This window comes from Bos grunniens, chromosome 29 (genome assembly GCF_055505025.1).
Source record: "Bos grunniens cultivar Pamir isolate PY7600 chromosome 29, Bosgru_T2T1.0, whole genome shotgun sequence".
NCBI classification, from domain to species: domain Eukaryota; kingdom Metazoa; phylum Chordata; class Mammalia; order Artiodactyla; family Bovidae; genus Bos; species Bos grunniens.
In genome coordinates this window covers 28,060,999-28,082,630 of record NC_141193.1, presented here as the reverse complement: position 1 = coordinate 28,082,630, position 21,632 = coordinate 28,060,999, and the positions used below count along the sequence as shown (strand labels likewise).

General features: G+C 39.3%; 1 long non-coding RNA gene across 2 annotated transcripts in view; it reads left to right on the top strand.

The window, feature by feature from the left end:
- LOC147342449 (uncharacterized) overlaps positions 1 to 21,632 on the top strand; it is a 521,236-nt gene that overhangs the window by 466,357 nt on the left and 33,247 nt on the right. For both annotated transcript variants that reach the window (XR_015158071.1, XR_015158070.1), the window contains exon 5: positions 3,504 to 3,557. This is a non-coding gene — a long non-coding RNA (uncharacterized LOC147342449). The remainder of the gene's footprint in view (positions 1 to 3,503; positions 3,558 to 21,632) is intronic.

The window sequence follows — 21,632 nt, the reverse complement described above, 5'->3', positions numbered from 1 at the left end:
CATTCCATATCCTAGATAGGTAATTTATCTAGCTTTCAGAGTATTATTTAGTATCAGAAAGAATTTGAAAAATGAATTATAATAGTATTTGTTGATTTATCATAATGATTGCATAAGTGTTTAGAATTTAAATGGAATTGGTGGTAAATTCAAGTAAAGTGAAAATTTTAAATATTTAAGTCTTATCTCACTCACAAATGAGAGCAGAGCCTTACAACAGAATGACTTAGAAGGCCTGAGCATGGAAAAAGCTAAAGAGGATAACCTCTTATTATTCAGTTCAAAGAATTGATGCTTTTGAACTGTGGTGTTGGAGAAAACTCTTGGGAGTCCCTTGGACTGCAAGGAGATCAAACCAGTCAATCCTAAAGGAAGTCAGTCCTGAATATTCATTGGAAGGACTGATGCTAAAGCTGAAATTCCAATACTTTGGCCACCTGATGCAAAGAACTGACTCATTAGTTAATCTGATGGCTGAAATTATATTCCTGAAACTAATTTGGCAATCTTAATTTGCTAATAAAAATGTATTTTCATATTCTGTAAAAAAAAAAAAAAAGAAATGACTCTGATGTTGAGAAAGATTGAAGGCAGGAGGAGAAGGGGGTGACAGAGGATGAGATGGTTGGCATCACTGACTTGATGGACATGAGTTTGAGCAAGCTCTGGGAGCTGGTGATGGACAGGGAAGCTTGGAGTGTTGTAGTCCATGGGATTGCAAAGAGCCAGACACAACTGAGCAACCGAACTGCAGAGTCAAACATATATGACATTACATGCAAAAAAATTGACACAAGAACATTGGTAGCAAAACAATCAAAGAAACATTCAAGCAAATAATGAATGTCCAGAAGAAGGGAACATATATTGCTGCTGATTCAAACAATATAATAGAAACTGTATGAAATTCCTTTCAAAAATGAAAAATAATCAGCTATAGCTATTAGCAGAAGAGACTTACATGAAGGTATTAAGATGAAAAGTATATTGGAAGTAGTATATACAGTATGATAAAATTTATATAGAGCCAGACCACATACAAAACTAGCCAGTACATTGTTTATTCATGTAGCAATAGAGTAATAAATACAAAATTTAGAGATACCTTCTATTCCTGGTGAGAAGGTTATCCTAAAGGGAAATCAAATCAGAATAAAATTCCCTTAATATTAAGAGTTATTTTCTTTTTCTTTTGTGGTATTGAATGTACCTGTTACATTATACATACATTATAACTCTCTCTATATAAAGAATTTCTTTATGATATAATGGTGCATAATTTACCCTTGTTTCTTAGTGGTTAGGCTTTGAGTGTATCTCCTTTAACTTTGATATGATTATTTTTAGATAGATGTTATAATTAAAAATTTTAGAGTAACTTTTATATTTTTATCAGAATAATAGTTGCAAAGTAATTGAATAATTTTAGTAATATATTGGAATAATTATTTTTGACCTATTATATGATTTATTTTTATTTTAGTTTATTTTTAAACTTTACAATATTGTATTAGTTTTGCCAAATTTCAAAATGAATCCGCCACAGGTATACCTGTGTTCCCCATCCTGAACCCTCCTCCCTCCTCCCTCCCCATACCCTCCCTCTGGGTCGTCCCAGTGCACCAGCCCCAAGCATCCAGTATCGTGCATTGAACCTGGACTGGCAACTCGTTTCATACATGATATTATACATATTTCAATGCCATTCTCCCAAATCTCCCCACCCTCTCCCTCTCCCACAGAGTCCATAAGACGGATCTATACATCAGTGTCTCTTTTGCTGTCTCGTACACAGGGTTATTGTTACCATCTTTCTAAATTCCATATATATGCGTTAGTATACTGTATTGGTGTTTTTATATGATTTAGATTCCAAGTTAGCACATTGCGTTTGCCATAATTTGGGGGTATATTTTTCTCTTGATGCATTTTTGGATTTCTCTTTTAGCATTTTATTTTGAATACTCACAAATTTCTCTGATTCATGGTAATGATTCCTGTTATGTGCCATCTTTGTGATATTTTGAAATAAGTTGTGTACTTGCTTCATGAAGTGAATGATTTTACATCTTTTATATATCTGGAAAAATAGATTTTATGGCATAGGAATTAGAACCCCAAGTTCGAAGAATTCTACAATAAAGATATCTGACTTAAAATCTTTAGAAATAATTCTCAGATAACTTTTTAAGTACTTTTCATGGATTTATATATTCAGTTTTTCAATTTTATCCTATTTTGTTAAGTTAATAATATTAGTAGAGTAACAGAACCATCTCCCTCCTGCCACTTTGTTAAGATTTTTATATTTCTCAGTGCCCACAGTATGTACCTTTATATCCTTTTCGCGTGATTACTACCATCCCAGTAATTTCTCTTTGGGTTTATTTGTCCTTTCTCTTTTTAATTTTAGATTTGCCAGAAGAGTATATATTTTAATGTTTTTTTCCTCACAGATCCAGGTCTTAAATACATATTTAATAGGTGGACTATTTTTGTTGTTTGTGTTTCTTTTTTTCTCTCTCTGCTTTAGTCATTATTTCCTTCCTCTGAAATGTTGGCAGTCTACACACCAAGACCATGTGGGTAATGGGTCCAAGGAGCTTGTGCTGAACAGTATTTGTGAAAGAATGTCATCTGGTTCCTGAGTACCATGTCTGCTGTGCTGAATGGGTGTGTCAGCCCCGACGTCTTTGTTTTCTGCAACTGAATCTCATCTTCCTAATGCTCAGCCTCCCTCTCCCCCCACGCAAGCAAGTAGACACTGCTGAGCAACAGTAAAAGTGCTACAGCCTTAAACTTACCAGTGGTCTTTGCTTAGAGGCTCACTCTTCTTTCATAAATACTCCACCAAGGAAAAAATTGCCTTCTCAAATGGACTCTTCCACACCTTTTTCTTTCCCAGCATCTTCACAGAAGTCCTTAGAAATGCTGTCATTTTTTTCTTTTTTTCAGCTTTATTGAGGATTAATTAGTAAATATAGTTGTATATATTAAAGTGTGCAACATGATGGTTTGGTAAACATATACATTATAAAATGATTACCAAGATCAAGATAACTAACACATCTCTTATATCACCTGACATTTACATAGTTAACTCTTTTTCTTTCTTTCTTCTTTCTTTCTTTCTTCTGTGTGTGTGTGGTGTGAATGCTTAAGATCTCTTGTGGGTTTTTTTTCCAGAAAAATGTTTTAATTTCCTTTAAAATCAGAAAAAAAATTAACTTTTAAGGTCAACAATTACATTTGTCTATATACTTATACAGTCATAAAATATAATTTGTAGTAAGTTTGCTTTTATGAAAGAAGGGGACCATAAAAGCAAAATTTCCTAGAGGGCCAGAAACATCGTTACGTGTTCCTGAAAGAAGGCATAATTTTCTTTGCGTAAATTGTAATGTCACCAAAAGAAAGAGGGAGAAGGAAAGAGAAGAGAGAGAGAAAAAGCCACATGTCATTGTCACAATTCTCAAACAGGGTTTTTTTCTTTTCTTTTTTAGGTGTTTGTATTATTGCACTTGATAGGTCATATCTTGGAGAAGGTCATTCATCTGGTAAGCAGTGAAGCTAAGATTTGGTTCTAATTCCCACCATCTCTAACGTCCAAGCACATACATTTCAAGGGAGAAGCCCTGTTTCTGATCTAACAAGGCTCATGTCAGGTCTGGGGAGAGGTAACTGGCATTCAGTGTGTGCATCACATTGTCAAATGTCAAATGTTCTAAAGGAAGACTGAAGTAGCTTTTGTAGTTCCTCATTGAATCTCCAGCTTGAATCTCTGCCTCCCAGCAGCTGCATCTTGTCTTTTCATGCTTCATGTCCTGCTACCAGTTTGATATCCTTCATAAGTCATTTATCTATACATCATCAAGTAATATTTTATTATTTATTGTCCTATAGCAGAGAATGTCTTTAGAAGTTTCTTGGGTGAAAATTTTGCTCATTCAACTTATTCGTTAGAGAAAACCAAAGCTGAGAATGAGAAATTTGTTATAGCTAACCAAACAAATGCACCTGCCCCAAACTCTCTACCATTTCCCACTGTACCTCAAGCCTTCCCGCAACCTTCACTGTCAACACATTTACAGCAAGAACTTCAATGGCTCTGGGTAACACAGATTACAGAGGAAACTTGACAGATCTCATTGGCATCTTTACTACCTCGTAAAAGTCAGGAAGTAAGACAGTCTAATGGAGAAGGCAATGACACCCCACTCCTGTACTCTTGCCTGGAAAATCCCATGGATGGAGGAGTCTGGTAGGCTGCAGTCCATGGGGTCGCTAAGACTCGGACACAATGGAGCAACTTCACTTTCACTTTTCACTTTCATGCGTTGGAGAAGGAAATGACAACCCACTCCAGTGTTCTTGCCTGGAGAATCCCAGGGACGGGGGAGCCTGGTGGGCTGCTGTCTATGGGGTCACACAGAGTCAGACACGACTGAAGTGACTTAGCACCAAGACATTCTAAACCTGTATCAAAGAAGTCTCTATAAGTATTTTTACAAGCTCAAAATTAGAGTAATTTTGGTATCAAATCTCTCCAGTTGTAAAATCAGCCAGTCCAAAATTCAGAAGCTTAAAACCTCAACCACTTATTTGACTTCCATTCCCACCAGGCAACCCACTCCAGTATCCTTGCCTAGAGAATCCCATAGGCAGAGGAGCCTGGTGGGTTACAGTCCATGGGCTCACAGAGTCCACGACTGAGTGACTATTACTCACTCACTCCACCAGACAGTTCCCGTGTGCCTGAAGCTTTCATCTGGCCTTCCTCATGCATCTGTGGTCACAGATGGGATGGCTGATCGCTGAGTGTTGGCTGGTCCCACATGTCTTCCCTGACACATGTGAGAATTGACTTACCCAGTCACATGTCACATGTTTCTTATCATCTAGCGAGCCTGCCCATGCTTGTTTACATGATGACTCGAGGTTCCAAGACCAGCAAGAGGGAACAAGCTTAAGTGTGAAGACTTCAAGTCTCTGCTTGCATCATGTTTGCTATTGTTCCATTGCACTAAGCAATTCAGTTGATCAAACCTGAGCTAGTGTATTTGTGGATTCCGTAAAGGCATTGATACCAGCAGGAATAAGCAAAGTAGAGGCTGCTACTACAACCAACTGTCATATTTTCCAAGCGATCTTCCCTTTGTTCTTCCTACCAACATAATATAATAACCATCCCTGGGACTTGGAGTAATGAGAACATTGTCAAAATTCTTGCAATGTTACACTTTTGTATGATCAGTATTTCTCCTCTTAGGCTCCGCATATAAAACCAGAAAAATATAAAATTCCAGAATCTAAATAAGTGAGACATACATTCTTCATATATTTCAACTCACCCATTTTTTTCAGAACCTCTAGTTGGGTTTTATATTTGGACTTATGTTTGTTTAACAGAATTTTTAGATTGATGCTGAATATGTGTGAGTGCCCAAGAAGTGAACACACTCTGCATGGAATAGGTGTATTAGTGTAAATTTACTGAGGTAAGAACAGTGGTAGATAGAGGGGTTTTCTGTTGTTCATTGCAGTGGGGGAGGAGGCGCAGTACACATGGATGTCACAAGTCTTACATAAATGTCATGAGCAAGGTTGTGGCCCAAGCCCATCTCAACACTATGAGGACTGATTGCCTTAGGTCGGTGGTTCTCAAACTCACTGGTCTCCAGAGTCTTTGAGAAGTCTAAAAAGATTGTATGTTTGTGTGGGTTCTATATGTTGATTTTACTATACTGAAAATATTTAAAACTGATAAATTTTCAAAAATATTTATTAATTCTTTTAAACATAATAAGCCCTTTCTATGTTGACATAGATATATTTTAATTAAAATTGTATTTTCCAAGACAATCCAAAATTAGCATTGTTTTACATTTTGCAAGTGCCTTGACTATCTGACATGGAAATACTCCTGGATTCTCATGTCTGCTTCTGCAATCTATCTGTGAATTATGTGTGTGATATTGCTTGTCAGGAAGCCTCTGGAAAACTCCACAGTGTATGTAGGAGAAGATGAGAGTCAAAAAGACAAATGACATCTGGAATATTATGAAATAATGTTGATGGTTCTCCCCCAAGAGAGCTTTGGGATACCCAGGGACTCAGGAGCACCGTTTGGAACTGGGGAAGATTTCGAAGGAGTTCTTCAGGAGGCTAATTTCTGTTCTGTCAGGAAGCCTGCCTGGAGTCAGTTTTACATAAGTTAATCCTGAAGAGAGAGACAAAAGGAATAGCCACTATATATATATATATATATGGCTTTTCAATAGAACATCCCTGAAGAATAGGTAGAGAAGGAGACAGAAAGGAAGTGGAATATTTGAGGGTTTTTAAAAATTTATTTAAGATTCTATATAATTAATGATCTCTATATAAATATAAATATTATTCTTCAAAAGCAGTGAAGGTCCCAGAAGCCCACAGTCATTTAGAGGAATAGCCAAAATTAGAACTTTGATTTCCTGATTCACTAACCAAGTGCTCTTTCATATATTTCATTTTTATACTCCTAAGAAGGGAATCACGGAGAAGACAATGGCACCCCATTCCAGTACTCTTGCCTGGAAAATCCCCTGGATGGAGGAGCCTGGTAGGCTGCAGTCCATGTGGTTGCTAAGAGTCGGATACGACTGAGTGACTTCACTTTCACTTTTCACTTTCATGCATTGGAGAAGGAAATGGTAACCCACTCCAGTGTTCTTGCCTGGAGAATCCCAGGAGCAGAGGAGCCTGGTGGGCTGCCATCTCTGGGGTTGCACACGACTGAAGTGACTTAGCAGCAGCAAAAAGGGAATCAAAGCACAACAATCAAATTCAGGAGTTTTGCTTGTGCCCACCCTAATTCTTATATAAAATCAGGCTAACTGCTACCCAAGTGTGCTACTGCAGTGTGTAATGGAGAGAGAAGCTTTGGTGATAGAATGGCATTGTTTATGAAAACTTGAGAAAGTCTCTTCACTTCTCTGAGTCTCAGTTTTCTCTATGTAAAATGCAGATAATAGTAGAAATGCTTACGATCATCAGAAAGTACTGAGTACAGTGATGACATTTACTGAACATGCTTGAGTTCAGTTTCTTCCTATTTCCAAAAATGCCATACTATCATGCTTGAACATCCAGTTTTGTTTCTAAAACAAAGTCTTGCCTATCAATGAGTAAAGGCAAGAACCACCAGAAAAGTAAAAGCTTTGAACCCCATATGTTCAAAATATTAATTCAAACTCTCTGTAGGGTTGAAAATAATTCAGAGAGGAAAAAAAGTCCCTGTTTCTCAGCCAAATGAGCAGGGTAGGGCTTGTTTACAAAACAAGAATTTCTCTATAGATGACCAGAGGAAGGAAGGTACATGCTCAGCCTATCAGGCAAGCAAAATTTTGTGAATTTCCTACAAGTTACTGAGTAGGTTGTCTAAATCCCTGGGAAGTCAGAGGAGTCCCTTCTGCTGGCTCTCCATTTTACCTATGCTCACATGTCAAGCATAGTTTACACATGTTTTATACTCATTTTACATCTCAGGTGATCAAAATAAATGGAAAATTCTACTGGCAATAAAGTAGACACAAGCACTGCTGAAGAGATGGGAACTAATGTTCTAGAATACCTACCTTCTGCCAGGCACTTAAAAGCTATCCAACAAATTTCATTAAGAATTCTACAAGGTAGATTTTATTGTTCTCATTTTATGGATGCCAAAGTGAAACTCAGAGATGTTAAGTAATTTGCCCAAGGCCTATAGTCTGTCTATTTGGATCAAATTCTAGTATTGCATATTCCATTTTACCTCCTTGCTGCTGGGCATGATAGATACTGCAAATTAACGAAGGGTAGTCATGGTGAAAAGAGAAACTTGACTGATCTTTTGGCCCTAAATTATAAAAGCAGAAACATGTGTGTTTCACTTTATTGAGAAAGAGATTTCTGCTAAATATAAGGACGAACCCTTCTGTAGAACAGTCAAAAGTAGAGTGAGACGCTTGGAAGAGGAGTATAAACCACTAAACTGTCAGCTAGTGACAAGGATATAAGTTGATATCTTTTGACAACAATTCAATAGAGAATAAATGGGACAAATGAAATAATCTTTGAAATTCTACCTAATCTAGTAATTTTATTTCTATTAATAAAAAAGGGCTACTTTTCCCATGAAACATTTGTTAAATTCTCCTGCATGTAATATCCTCTTTTATTTCTGAGTTCTTTGAGCAGACAGGAATTACATTTAAAAAATGGAGATGGAGGTCTAGTTCCAGGCTATAAGTGTCTGAACATGAAAGAGATTGTAGGAGGAAGGCTGATATTATTTCTGAGAGACAATTGGTCTCAAAGGGTAAAACCAACTAACAACAATGAAATCTGTAGTGTATTACTGTTTCAAATTGGTTAAATCCACTATCCTTAAATAGCTTTGCTGAAATCTAACATACCTTATAATCCATCCATCTAAAAGGTACAATGCATTGTCTTTTAGTATATTCACAGAATTATATATGCATCATCACAACCAATTTTACAATATTTCCATTTCCTCAGAAACCCTGTAGCTCTTACTGATCACCTACCAATTGCTTTACCTCTGCGGTTATAGGCAACTGCTTATCTATTTTCTGCCTCTAAAGATTTGCCTATTTTTTGACACTTCATAGAAATAGAATCATAAACTAGGTAGCCCTCTGTGACTTCTTTCACTTAGTAAGTTTTCCAGGTTTGTCCATATTATAGCATGTATCAATACTTTCTGTTTTCTTACAAAATTGCATTCCATGTATAGAAATACCACATTTTATTTACCCATTAATCAGTTGACAGACATTTGGGTTATTTCCAGTTTCTGGCTATTATGAATAATGGTATCATAAACATTTATGCCCACGCTTGTGTGAACATGTACTTTCATTTATCTTGTGTATATTTCTCCTAAGAGTGGAATTACTGGTAATTCTTGAGTGGAGTTATTTGAATAGGGTAACTATGCTTAACCACTTGCTGCTGCTGCTAAGTCGCTTCAGTTGCATCCAACTCTGTGCAGCCCCATAGACAGCAGCCCACCAGGTTCCCCCACCCCTGGGATTCTCCAGGCAAGAACACTGGAGTGGGTTGCCATTTCCTTCTCCAAGGCATGAAAGTGAAAAGTGAAAGTGAAGTTCGTCCATCGTGTCTGAATCTTAGCAACCCCGTGGACTGCAGCCCACCAGGCTCCTCCGTCCATAGGATTTTCCAGGCAAGAGTACTGGAGTGGGGTGCAATGATGTTTCCAATTTCTCCATATCCTCACAAGCATTTGTTATCAAGTATCTTTATGGTTGCAGTCATCCTAGTGGATATGAAGCAGCATCTCATTGTGGTTTGGATTTGCATTTCCATGATGACTAGTGGTCTTGAGGATATTTTTATGTGCATGTGAGCCATTTCTGCATCTTTTTTGAGGAAATGTCCATTTGAATCCTTTGCTCATTTTAAAACAGTGCTATTTATCTTTTTATTATTGAGTTTAAGTTGTTCTTTACATATTCTAGATACAAATCTCTTATGGGGTATATGATTTGAAGTAAATGTCTTTCATTCTCTGAACTCTTTTCCCTTTGCTTATGGTATCCTTAAAAGGATAATGTTCTCTGTTTTGAATGATATCCAGCACTACTGGCAAAGAATCTGTCATCCAATGCAGGACATAGATACAAGAGACACAGGTTTGATCCCTGGATGGGCAAGATCCCCTGGAGGAGGAAATGACAATCTGCTCCAGTGCTGGCTTGGGAAATTCCATGAACAGAGGAGCCTGGCAAGCCACAGTCCCTGGGGTGGCAAAGAGCTGGACATGACTGAGCATGCATGTGCACGCACAGACACACACACGCACCGGTTGATCTAAATCTTTTTTACCTTTTGGTCATATCTAAGACTGTGGTCTAATCCAGAGTCACCAAGATTTAAACTATGCTTTTTCCTAATTATAGTTTTGCATACTGACATCCTGTTATCCCAATATCATTTGTTGAAAAGAATGTTCTTCCCCATTGACTTGTGTTAATGCCTTTGTTGAAAATCAATTGAATATAAATATGCGGGTTTATTTCTGTTCTCAATTCTCTATTCTTAGCTGTGCAAGTCCTGCAAGTTTGCTTTTCTTTTTCAGAGTTGGTTAGGCTATTCTGTGTTCCTTGAATTTCCATATGAATTTTAGGATCAACTTGAAAATCCCTGTAAAAAACATCAAGCATTTTAATATGGATTGTTTTGAATCTCTAGATAGGTATCATGACCTAATAACTCTCCAAAGGTCCCACCTTCTCATACTATCACATTGGGCATTAGGATTTCAACATACAACTTTTATGTGTGGAGGGGGTCACAAACATTCAAGTGATAGCAGGTAGTTTTACTAATTCCTTTACAACATGAATGCCTTATATTCCATTTTATCACCTAATCCTACCTTCAGTATGAATGTTGAATAGAAACAGCAAGAACACACACAAACATCATTGTCCTTTGCTTGATTTTAGAGAGACAGCATTCAGTCTTTCACTGTTAAGCATGCTGTTAGTTCTGGCTTTATTTTAGATGATTTTGTCAGGTTGAGGAAATCCCTTTCTGTTCCCAGTTTGTTGATTTTTTTTTTTTTTCTTAACCATGAATAGATGTTGAATTTCTCTGTGTCTACTGAGATTTTTATGTGGTTTTTGTCCTTTATTCTGTTGAGGTAGTGTGTTACATTAATTAATTTAGAATATTAACCTACCTTGCATTACTAAGATAGATTCTACATGTCATGGAGTATAATTCGTTTTATATATTACTAGGTTCAATCCCTTAGTATTTTGTTGAGGGTTGCCAGCCATATTTATAAGATTAGAGTTATAATTAAGCATTTTGCCACTGAAGAAAATTCTAGATAGGAAATCACCATGTTAATATCTTTGGCATATGCTTCAAGCTGATTCAGATAATACAAATCAAACTCAAATCACTATTTAAATCAGTTTTCAAAATGTTTGGGGAGTGATTTTTTCCAAGGAGATTATCTCAGAAGCACCCCAGCCCCACTGCCTCTGTTTTAGTTCTCATTAGAATGTGTAATTACTCAACAGAATGATATGGGTTACAGTCATTTGGGGATGACAAAGGTAGAGAAAGATAATAATTAAGAGCAGAAACTCTCAAAGTAGAACACCTAGATTTGAATCCTAGAGTTTGGAGCTGTTACTATATGATGTTGAAATTTATGACAAAATGTATTCAGTCTTTGGAGATTCAGTCCCTCACCTGTAATAAGGTAGTAATAATAGAACTCAACTCATGATTTTGTTGAAAAGATTAAATTAAATATTTAAAACAGCATCATATATATAACTAAATGAATGTTAGTGTTCAGTTCAGTTCAGTTCGGTCGCTCAATCATGTCTGACTTTTGCAACCCTAGGGACCACAGCACGCCAGGCCTCATGTCCATCGCCAACACTGAGAGTCTACTCAAACCCATGTCCATTGAGTCGGTGATGTCATCCAATCACTGATCCTCTGTCATCCCCTTCTCCTCCTGCCTTTAATCTTTCCCAACATCAGGGTCTTTTCCAATGAGTCAGTTCTTTGCATCAGGTGGCCAAAGTATTGGAGTTCCAGCTTCAGCATCAGTCCTTCCAATGAATATTCAAATGGACTGGTTGTATCACCTTCCAGTCCAAGGGACTCTCAAGAGTCTTTTTTCAGCACCACACTTCAATAGCATCAATTCTTTGGCATTCAGCTTTCTTTATAGTCCAACTCTCACATCCATACATGATTCCTGGAAAAACTATAACTTTGATTATATGGACCTTTGTTGGCAAAGTAATGACTCTGCTTTTTAATATGCTATCTAGGTTGATCATAACTTTTCTTCCAAGGAGTAAGCATCTTTTAATTTCATGGCTGCAGTCACCATCTGCAGTGATTTTGGAGCCCCCAAAAATAAAGTCTCTCACTGTTTCCACTGTTTCCCCATCTATTTGCCATGAAGTGATAGGACCAGATGCCATAATCTTAGTTTTCTGAATGTTGAGTTTTAAGCCAACTTTTTCTGTTTCCTCTTTCACTTTCATCAAGAGGCTCTTTAGTTCTTCTTCACTTTCTGCCGTAAGGGTGGTGTCATCTGCATATCTGAGGTTATTGATATTTCTCCCGGCAATCTTGATTCCAGCTTGTGTTTCTTCCAGTCCAGCGTTTCTCATGATGTACTCTGCATATAAGTTAAAGAAGCAGGGTGACAATATACAGCCTTGACATACTCCTTTTCCTATTTGGAACCAGTCTGTTGTTCCATGTCCAGTTCTAACTGTTGCTTCCTGATCTGCATACAGATTTCTCAAGAGGCAGATCAGGTGGTCTGGTATCCCCATCTCTTTAAGAGTTTTCAAGTTTGTTGTGATCCACACAAAGGCTTTGACGTAGTCAATAAAGCAGAAGTAGATGTTTTTCTGGAACTCTCTTGCTTTTTCGATGATCCAGTGGATGTTGGCAGTTTGATCTCTGGTTCCTCTGCCTTTTCTAAATCCAGCTTGAACATCTGGAAGTTCATGGTTCATGTACTGTTGAAGCCTAAAGTATGTTAGTATATATTTTGACATAATCCAAACTACTTGTACCACCTATTTTAATCTCAGTCATCTGGGAGGCATATGCTATGGATGTGCACACAGCAGAATCATAGAATATTTATTCATAAAGCATGGCTATTGTTGTTCAGTAGCCAAGTCATGTCTGACTCTTTGTGACCCCCATGGACTGCAGCGCACCAGGCCTCCCTGTCCGTCACCATCTCAATTCATTCCCATCATAATAAAAGGCCTCAAGATATCCTCAAATTCACACATATTTGTTAGAGATCTGGGATAAATATTAATAATTTCTCACTTGGAATGCCCCATTTATTAACATGTTTATAGCTGTGGACTCTAACCATGTATCTTAAAGCCAAGCTAACCTACCCAAATCTTAGTATACTCCTTCACAAATTATGTCATATCAGACCACATTAAATAGAGTTCACAGAAATAACTTAGTACTTTTCCAACTTTACAAATAGCTTAAAACACTAAAGAACACATGTTTTTGTACAAGCTAAATCTAGGTAGGAATCCCACTTTGGGTACTTAAGAGCTGAATGACCTTTAGGCAAGTTATTTAGCTTCTCTAATTCCCAATTCCTCAGCTTTAATTTGATCAACCCTAATATATGTGTGGCTGGTAAATTTTCTCAGAGGATTAACATATGCTAGTTCATCATTCCTTGGTGTCTATTGGGGACAGGTTCCGGGACCCCTGCAGATACCAAAATCCATGGATGCTCAAGTCCTTTGTATACAATGACACAGAACAGTTAGTCCTTGGTAACCCCTGGTTCCTCATTCATAGACATGGAGAGATGACTGTATGTGTAATATTTAACATAATGACTGTCATAAAAAAATTGCATTTTGTTTTTGTTGCTTTTGCTATTTTTATCTATCCCTCCATGCATGTCTGGGTTCTTTGCTTGTTTCATCATTTTCCTTTTTCAAACCCAATCTGACTTTTAGACCCAGTACTTGTTATTGATATCCCCTCTCAAATATTTGAGGCAGTTTCAATTCTTCTACTGTCTTCACTCTGCTTTACCTTCCCACCTGTCTGGGATAATCCACTCCCTGAGATGATATACAGACTAGTGCTTTGACTAAGTACTCCATCCACTTGTAGAAACAGGACCAAGTCATGGAGAAAGTAAGTCACCAATCACACAATCAAGCATTTTTTCCCCCTCCCCTAAGTCCATGGAAACAGGAAATTGTAAAGTTGGGTTGTCTTCACTCTTGCTATTAATGAGGTGCTTCTTCACAATGTTATTGCTTCCTCAGTCATCTTGTAAAATTAAATTGAATTTTATCCATTTCTCCAATTACTGATAGTACAGATGATCTATTTAATTCCTTTTTTTTTTTTTTTTTTTCAGGGAGATGCTCTGGTTAGATGTTAGCTGTTTCCTGTGTAATTAAAAGCACCGTTGCCTTTTTTCATGTCTCTCTTCTTTGTAATTGCCTTGATCATGATCAAGAGTCCCTCTGCCTAAATGCATCTCTACCTGCACTGCATTAGGACGTGATATGATACCATTTTCAGGCATATAGACTTGTTGCTCAAGGCTTCCTTTCTTAGCTATAATCATTGGTGCTGGGGAGGGTGTGCTAGAGACAGAGTCTAGTTTTTATTTCTCACTAGTAAACAAAATCCAAGTAAAGCAATCTCTAATTCAGAGGCAGAGACTTTTCCACTTCTGACTAGGTGAACAGATACAGAAAACTTCAAAGATCAGCTGGAATTAAACAACAACAACAACAACAACAAAACAAAGACCTTCATTTTGCCAGGTCAGGTCTCACACAAAGTAACTGCCAGATATAAACTTGTGGAAAGCAAAGAGAAACATTAATGAGCCAGCCTGCAGCCCACATGCTGTTGATTGGGCTTTTCCTTGTGGTATCTAGCTTAATTGCACACATCTGGCTTGATACCGGATCCCACAGGCCTCTGCAAATTAAATAAAGATAATGATTTCGTTTAATCATAAATAACTAAATATGCAAATAATTGAGGAAGGATCCTTGATGGTGATGGAGGTTAAATCACCGGAAAATCAGGAAAGACTGAGCAGTAAGTGAATGATTTACAAGAATTGAACATTTATCTAGTGAAATTTAAAATGTGGCTTAAGACACAATTGACTTTCTTCACTAGAGAGGAAATATCCACAACAAAGGGGAAGAAATAATCATTTCAAATGTGAAGGCAAAGTGAAGGCTATTTTATGTGTGGGGATATTTCGTTGAAATTAAGCATTTGACTTGGGGTAAGCATCGGAGAAGGCAGTGGCACCCCACTACAGTACTCTTGCCTGGAAAATCCCATGGACGGAGGAGCCTGGTAGGCTGCAGTCCATGGGGTCGCTAAGAGTTGGACACGACTGAGTGACTTCACTTTCACTTTTCACTTTCATGCATTGGAGAAGGAAATGGCAACCCACTCCAGTGTTCTTGCCTGGAGAATCCCAGGGACGGGGGAGCCTGGTGGTTTGCCATCTATGGGGTCGCACAGAGTCGGACACGACTGAAGCGACTTAGCAGCAGCAGCAGCAGCAGCAGCAAGCATTAGTTCACACTGATGTGAAACTAGAAGTTTAAGGGCTTTGCCTCTCTAGCTGTGTGACTACAGGCAAGTTACTTGAACTCTCTGAGATCGAGGCATCTTAGTTAACTGGGCTTAAACCACTTTCTATCTCAAGTGGTTATTTGGAAAATACATACAACTTATATAGCAAGTGGTCAACAAATATCTGTTTCCTCCCTCTTCCCTCATCCACCTTCCCTGGGACCAGTCTCCCCCAAGGACATATTTCTCTATAAAAACTGCTCAAGGTTAATTCAGTATTCTTTCCTATGTTCATGCCTAAAATATTATTAAGGGCTTACAAAAAGCCAAGTCGTGTACTCAAGGCTAATGATTAAAATAGAATACTCTGGTTTTAGAAGCTCACATGACAGTAGACAGACATATGAAAGTAACCAAATTTTATGTAATTCATTGTTCATTTAGTAAGTATTGATAGAGTGCCTGGGATGGATCAGCTACTTCTCTGTACATTGAAAATAGAGCAGTGGGTAAGCAGATCTCTGCCATTGTGGAGTGTACATTCTGGCAAGGAGGCAGAAAAAAAGTCATGTCCTTTTTGAAAATATTTATTTATCATTTATTTGGCCGCACTGGGTCTTAGTTGTGGTGCTCAGGATCTTTGATCTTTGTTGCAGCAATTTTTTTTTTTTTTTTTTTTTTTTTTGTTGCAACATGTGAACTCTTCATTGTGGCATGTGGAATCTAGTTCCCTGACCAGGGATCAAACCTGGGCCCACTGCTTTGGGAGTGTGGGTCACCAGGGAAGTTCTGAAGTCATGTCTTATACTGAGGATGGTAAATGCTTGGGAGAGAAAGCAGAAAAGGAAAATAGTGATGTTCAGTTCAGTTCAGTCACTCAGTCGTGTCCAACTCTTTGCAACCCCATGAACCGCAGCATGCCAGCCCTCCTTGTCCATCACCAACTCCCAGAGTCCACCCAAACCCATGTCCATTGAGTCGGTGATGCCATCCAACCATCTCATCCTCTGTCGTCCCCTTCTGCTCCTGCCCTCAATCTTTCTCATCATCAGGGTCTTTCCCAATGAGTCAGCTCTTCGCATGAGGTGGCCAAAGAATTGGAGTTTCAGCTTCAACATCAGTCCTTCCAATGAACACCCAGGACTGATCTCCTTTAGGATGGGCTGGTTGGATCTCCTTGCAGTCCAAGGGACTCTCAAGAGTCTTCTCCAACACCACAGTTCAAAAGCATCAATTCTTCAGTGCTCAGCTTTCTTTATAGACCGACTCTCACATCCATACATGACTACTGGAAAAACCATAGCCTTGACTAGACGGACCTTTGTTGGCAAAGTAATGTCTGTGCTTTTGAATATGCTATCTAGGTTGGTCATAACATTCCTTCCAAGGAGCAAGCATCTTTTAATTTCATGGCTGCAGTCACCATCTGCAGTGATTTTGGAGCCCAGAAAAATAGTCAGCCACTATTTCCACTGTTTCCCCATCTATTTGCCATGAAGTGATGGGACCGGATGCCATGATCTTCGTTTTCTGAGCTTTAAGCCAACTTTTTCACTCTCCTCTTTCACTTTCATCAAGAGGCTCTTTAGTTCCTCTTCACTTTCTGCCATAAGGGTGCTGTCATTTGCATATCTGAGGTTATTGATATTTCTTCCAGCAATCTTGATTCCAGCTTGTGCTTCATCTAGCCCAGCACTTCTTGTGATGTACCCTGCATATAAGTTAAATAAACGGAGTGACAATATACAGCCTTGACATACTCCTTTTCCTATTTGGAACCAATCTGTTGCTCCATGTCCAGTTCTAACTGTTGCTTCCTGACCTACATACAGGTTTCTCAAGAGGCATGTCAGGTGGTCTGGTATTCCCATCTCTTTCAGAATTTTCCACAGTTTATTGTGATCCACACAATCAAAGGCTTTGGCATAGTCAATAAAGCAGAAATAGATGTTTTTCTGGAACTCTCTTGCTTTTTCGATGATCCAGCAGATGTTGGCAATTTGATCTCTGGTTCCTCTGCCTTTTCTAAAACCAGCTTGAACATCTGGAAGTTCAGGGTTCACGTATTGCTGAAGCCTGGCTTGGAGAATTTTAAGCATCACTTTGCTAGGCTTCCCTGGTGGCTCAGACGGTAAAGCATCTGCCCGCAATGCAGGAGACCCGGGTTCGATTCCTGGGTCAGGAAGATCACCTGGAGAAAGAAATGGCAATCCACTCCAGCGCTCTTCCCTAGAAAATCCCATGGACAGAGGAGCCTGATAGACTACAGTCCATGGGGTCGCAAAGAGTCGGACACGACTGAGTGACTTCACTTCACTTCACTTACTAGCGTGTAAGATGAGTGCAATTGTGCGGTAGTGATGTTAAAGTGTTGCAATTTTAAATCATCAAGGAAAGTTCTCTTTGATGTGTTGACATTGCAAACATTAAAAGGAGGAAAGACATGGTCCATAAATATCTGGGGAAAAGCACTGTAGGTAGAGGGGTGGGTCTATGTGAGGACCTTGAGTATGAATGTGCCAGGAACAGCAGGAGTCCTGTGTGGCTGAAGCAGAATGAACAGGGGTGGAAGGAAGAAATAATAGAAGACACCAAGACATGACCAGGAGCCAGATCATGTACAGACAATGACGATTGTTGGGAGTTTGGCTGTTACTCTGAATCAGATAGGGAACCATCGAAGAGTTTTCAGCTAAAAGTGACAGGCAGGTTTTAACCGGCTCATTTGGTTGGGTGGCCAACAGACAATAAATAAACCAGAATAAAAGCAAAAAGACCAGTTAGGAGCCTGAGGCAATAATGCTTGTAGCTTAAAGAGAGTCACTGTGTTGAGATTGGGAGGTGTTGTCAAATTCTGCATGTGTTTTCCAGGTCAGTCCAGGAGGACCTCCTGATAGAATGGATATAGAGTATGAGAGAGTAGGGAAAGGAGAATCTAACTGTTTTTATCTAAGCAACTTTAAACAGAGGGTCATCACTAACTCAAACCAGGGAAACTGCGAGAAAAACAGGTATAAGAAAAGTGGGGACTCTCCAAAGTTCAGTTTTGAATATGTTAACTAATTCATGCTCAAATCTTACAGTGGTTATATAAGACACACGCGGGTGCAAAGCACACAAGGCTGCAAAGCAGAGATACTTGTTTCTGAGTCAGAAAGAGCAAACTTGAGCTAAGTAGTTGTCTTAATGAAAGTTCTAAAACAAACAAACAAACAAAAAACCTCTCCCTTAGTTTTGCTGCTGCTGCTGCTAAGTCACTTCAGTCGTGTCCGACTCTGTTCGACCCCATAGATGGAAGCCCACCAGGCCCCACCGTCCCTGGGATTCTCCAGGCAAGAACACTGGAGTGGGTTGCCATTTCCTCCTCCAATGCACAAAAGTGAAAAGTGAAAGTGAAGTCACCCAGTCAGGTCTGACCCTTAGCGACCCCATGGACTGCAGCCTACCAGGCTCCTCCATCCATGGGATTTTCCAGATAAGAGTACTGGAGTCGGTCCCTTAGTTTTGGGCATTTTGATTCCATCAAAAGGCTATTCTTCTAATGACCTCACCTCCTACCCAGTCTGACTTCCACATTTCATTCCAGGTCTTTTACTTAAAGTCATCCTGTATCTTTTCTTTCTCTGAAATCCTACAAAACCACCCATTACTTTGTAACCTTGGAACACAAAATCCAGCACTCCACTTGTTTTTTTTTTTTTTTTTAATATAAATTTATTTATTTTAATTGGAGGCTAATTACTTTAAAATATTGTATTCGTTTTGCCATACATCAACATGAATCTGCCACGGGTGTACACGTGTTCCCCATCCTGAGCCCCCCTCCCACCTCCCTCCCTGTACTATCCCTCTGGGTCATCCCAGTGCACCAGCCCCAAGCATCCTGTGTCCTGTATCGAACCCGGACTGGTGATTCGTTTCTTATATGATATTATACATGTTTCAATGCCATTCTCCCAAATCATCCCACCCTTTCCCTCTCCCACAGAGTCCAAAAGACTGCTCTATACATCTGTGTCTCTTTTGCTGTCTTGCATACAGGGTTATTGTTACCATCTTTCTAAATTCCATATATATATGCGTTAGTATATTGTATTGGTATTTTTCTTTCTGACTTACTTCACTCTGTATAATAGGCTTCAGTTTCATCCACCTCATTAGAACTGATTCAGATGTATTCTTTTTAATGGCTGAGTAATACTTCATTGTGTATATGTACCACAGCTTTCTTATCCATTCATCTGCTGATGGACATCTAGGTTGCTTCTGTGTCCTGGCTATTATAAACAGTGCTGCGATGAACATTGGGGTACACATGTCTCTTTCAAATCTGGTTTCCTCAGTGTGTATGCCCAGCAATGGGATTGCTGGATCATAAGGCAGTTCTATTTCCAGTTTTTTAAGGAATCTCCACACTGTTCTCCATAGTGGCTGTACTAGTTTGCATTCCCACCAAGAGTGTAAGAGGGTTCCCTTTTCTCCACACCCTCTCCAGCATTTATTGCTTTAGACTTTTGGATCGCAGCCATTCTGACTGGTGTGAAATGGTACCTCATAGTGGTTTTGATTTGCATTTCTCTGATTATGAGTGATGTTGAGCATCTTTTCATGTGTTTGTTAGCCATCTGTATGTCTTCTTTGGAGGAATGTCTGTTTAGTTTTCTGGCCCATTTTTTTATTGGGTCATTTATTTTTCTGGAGTTGAGCTGTAGGAGTTGCTTGTATATTTTTGATATTAGTTGTTTGTCAGTTGCTTCATTTGCTGTTATCTTCTCCCATTCTGAAGGCTGTCTTTTCACCTTGCTTATAGTTTCCTTTGTTGTGCAGAAGCTTTTAATTTTAATTAGGTCCCATTTGTTTATTTTTGCTTTTATTTCCAATATTCTGGGAGGTGGGTCATAGAGGATCCTGCTAGGACTTCCCTGGTGGTCCAGTGGTTAAGACTCTGTGCTTCCAACACAGCGGACATGAGTTCAATCCCTGGTCAAGGAAGATCCCATATGCCTTGTGGCCAGCACTCCACTTGGATCTTCTCTGCCAGTATGCATTTGTTTTCTTAGTCATTTCTCTAGTAGTTTCTTGCACCCTCCATTACCTTCCCAACTAAGCCTCCTTAAGAACAAAAGTACTTGTCCAGCATCCTTTCTACTTCCTTTGGGTCCCTGTGTAGTCTTCTTATCAGTGGTTTTGCCGAATGCCAGGCTTCTAGCACGTGTCACAAATCCATAGAGTGCTAAATCAGAGCCAGCTTCTCAGATTCTCTCAGCCTGCTTCACGCCTCTTCCTCCCAGGCCTTGGCTATTTCTTGGCACCCTTTGTGCCTCAGTAGTGGGGGCTGCACACTAGCCACACTATTCAGTCACCAGGGCCAGGCAGGTGTGGACCAGAGTCTCCAGTTGCTTCTGCCATGCCACACCATAGTGTGTGGATCTGGCTACCCCTTACCACATGGAGGGATGATGCAACCCTGAGATGCAGAGCATCTTTCTCCCTGAAAAGAGAATTTTAGCCTGTGGGAGTCAGGAGAAGGGAAGAACCCGGGAAGATACTTTCTCTACCTCTCCCTCCCTCTAGTGGACTACTTTTCATTTTGTTTTTAATTAAACTTTATTTTGAGATAATTGTCGATTCAGCTGGAAGAAATAATACAGAGAGTCTTCTTGTACCCTCTCACTCAGCCTTCCCCAGTGGTAGTATCTTCATACAATGTCACAACCAGGAAACTGACATTGATACCATACAATGACTTTATTCAGATTTCTAACACTCCAGAAATCATTCCAAGTAGACCTGATGGATGCACTGGCCGATAGATCAGCTAATTTTCTGAGAACACTAAAATATAACATACGTCAATACATGACAGGTTTTGAGGAAGTCTTCCATTAAAAGGTGGAGAAGGAAATGGCAACCCACTCCAGTGTCCTTGCCTGGAGAATCCCAGGGACGGCAGAGCCTGGTGGGCTGCAGTCCATGGGGTCACACAGTGTCAGACACGACTGAAAGACCTATTTAAAGACCATTAAAAGACCTATTTAACTTCATATACAACCCAGAATTTTCCAAACATACAGGACCAATGGACTGTGGAATGCATTCTTTGACACACCATATCTAATATCATCCTGGAGCATGCATTTTGGGAATATGTGCTTTGAATTACTCTAAAGAGTCACAGTCTGTAGATCCATGAGAGGAGCAGCCAGGAGCCTCCACCACACTCCCAGTTTCCTTACTTTGACTCCCCTTCCTCCAGTCTGCCCCGCAGCAGCTCTGCAGGAGAATGAGAGGTGGGCAGCAGAAGCATGGGCCAGGCCTGGTCACTGTTGGTTGTGAGCCTCTCAGATTCTCCACTGAAGCAAAGTGCTGCGAGGCAGCATTGCCTGGAAGTGCAAGAATGAATATTTTGACCTGATTTACATGCTTCTGACAGTTGCTGTGTTTATGGGCATCGTTCAAAG